The following is a 2,735-nucleotide window of genomic DNA, read 5'->3' as shown; positions in this document are numbered from 1 at the left end:
GAAACATTTCATTAGAGAAGAACCCATCGAGAAGACCTATACAATTTTTTTCTTTTTGATTTTTTACCTGGATTACTGAGATGCATCAGGACAAGTTTTATTAATATTTATCAGGTAGAAGGAGGTGGATTGGGTAACATTTCTAATGATGGATTAAGTCTTGACAAAATGGTAACGAACAAAACTTGCTCAGATTAAAGTTATAGTTCAGCTCTTTTGAAGTTCCATCCATCCATCCATCCATCCATCCATCCATCTGCTTCCGCTTATCTGTAGTTGAGTCACAGAGGCAACAGGTCAGGGTGAGAAACCCTGACATCCCTCTCCCCAGCGACACTTTGCAGCTCGTCCTGGGGGACCCCTGAGATGTTCCCAGGCCAGAGAGGGTACATAATCCCTCCAGCGAGTCCTGGGTCTTACAGTGGGACGTGCCCGGAACACCTCTAAAGGGAGGCATCCTAATCAGATGCCCGAACCACCTCAACTGACTCCTTTCAATGTGGAGGAGCAGCGGCTTACTCCGAACTCCCAAATGACGGAGCTCCTCACCCTATCTCTAAGGCTGAGCCCAGCCAGCCTATGAAGGAAGCTCATTTCAGCCGCTCGTATCCGGGATCTTGTTCTTTTGGTCATAATCCAYGCCTCATGACCAAAGGTGAGGGTTGGAATGAAGACAGACCAGTAAATCGAGAGCTTTGCCTTTCGACTCAGCTCTTTCTTCACCACGACTGACCAAAGTAACACCCTCATTACTGAGGACGAGGCCCCAATCTGTCGATCCATCTCCTGCACCTTCCTACCATCACTCGTGAACAAGACACCCAGACACTTAAACTCCTCCACTTGAGGCAAAGACTCTCCCCTGACCCAATCTTTTGAAGTTAGACAATACAGTGGTTAGGCAATAAAACCTGGTTTTAGACCATAACATCCCTTTCAGACAGCTTCCTCTTGCGTCCACAGTTAATCCTGTTGGATGTGGTTCGTCCTTCTTGGTGGTATGCTGACATTACCCTGGATACTGTGGCTCTTGATACATCACAAAGACTTGCTGTCTTGGTCACAGATGCACCAGCAAGACGTGCACCAACAATTTGTCCTCTTTTGAACTCTTGCAATATTTTGAGCAAAACTGTGCTCTTACCCTGCTAATTGAACCTTCACACTCTGCTCTTACTTGTGCAATGTGAAAATAATGAAGACTGGCCACCAGGCTGGTCCAATTTAGCCATGAAATCTCCCATACTAAAATGACAGGTGTTTCATTTTCATTGTCTAAGTAACCCCTGTATATTATTATCTTGGTTCCACTTTCTTTTTATTCTAATTATTATTAACCTTTATGGTTAGTAGTGGGCACCAGCCCACTAATCTGCTAATTGCGGACCTAAATGTTTCATTTGCGCTTTAGCAGTCTTACTAATTTTTATAATTCATAAGCAGATTTGCACTTTCTAATATTAAAATGCAGTACCACTAATAACTAATTATCTACCAGTCATCATTTTCTTGAACAGCGGAAGGTATGGCTGTCAATGAATCACAACGTGATCTAGCCAACAGCTCCCCTCCCAGATTAACACACTTATTGGAAAGGTATACATCCTTGCTGACTGTTGCTTTGAGTCACGGTTCTCATTTCCAACCATGCTTTGTGTCTGCTTACGTAGCAGGAAGGCAATGTTTAGAACTCCCTGTCCCAGCTAAAACAGTTAACGTTTGAAATACTTAATAATATTTTGTATGCATTGATTTATTTTACTTTACAATCGAAGATCCTTTTTTTAAAAAAAAAAGTTTTACCACTGGAACTCAATACTTGACGTAATTGGTCGAAGCAACGGGTTTAGAGATGCTGAAATGATTTAAAGATGTTATGCTGATGAAGACTGACATCTAGTGGTCAACTGGAGCAATTACATGGAAAACTTTAAAATCCGACCACACTCTTATTTTGAAGGGAAGATAGTTTCCTGTTCTCTGTGCTTTTGTTTCCCTAATCAAATTCGTCATGCACCCAGAATCCATCGCTTCAGTTTTCCAATAAACAGTTTTAAAATAACTTTATTGATGCTTCTTTAATGAAAAATCTACAACAAACAAAAGAAAACGATAAAGAAGCAGCCGAACTAGCAATCCTCAACAACTTTTTAAAGAAGCAGCCGAACTAGCAATCCTCAACAACTTTTTAAAGAAGCAGCCGAACTAGCAATCCTCAACAACTTTTTTAATTTTTACACCAGGAGCCAAAGTTCTGTTTCACGAAATCACATCCCCAGCAATCGGCGGTTGTAGGATTAGCTGTGTAAGGGTTCATACATCGCTGGTTGGCAGTGTTGTGCATATATTGTACATTAATTATTGCCTGCTAGTATGTGTCAAATTGAACTTGTGTTTTAAAATTAGATTCCTCTAGTTTTTCTATGGCATAAGCGCTTTTGAGGTTGTGGACCTAAATATTTACATAAGTGCTTTAGAAATTGCAGAGTTAATTTTTGGGTTAGCGCTACCCACCACTGTTTATTTATTACTAACTGTATAAAACCAGGCAAGTCCTTTTGAGGTCACAGACCTCTTTGCAAGATAGACCTGGGCCTGAAGGCAACCCGACAGGCATGTTTTTTAGTTTGCATGGACCTTCTGTTGTGAGGCGTCAGTGTTCTCCACTAGGCCACCATGCTAAATGTTTTATTTAGCATGACTAAAAGTGTTTGTTGACTTATCATCTAACATCT

This window comes from Austrofundulus limnaeus, unplaced genomic scaffold (assembly GCF_001266775.1).
Source record: "Austrofundulus limnaeus strain Quisiro unplaced genomic scaffold, Austrofundulus_limnaeus-1.0 Scaffold30, whole genome shotgun sequence".
In the NCBI taxonomy this organism is placed as follows: domain Eukaryota; kingdom Metazoa; phylum Chordata; class Actinopteri; order Cyprinodontiformes; family Rivulidae; genus Austrofundulus; species Austrofundulus limnaeus.
Note: the sequence above shows the minus strand (reverse complement) of the source record.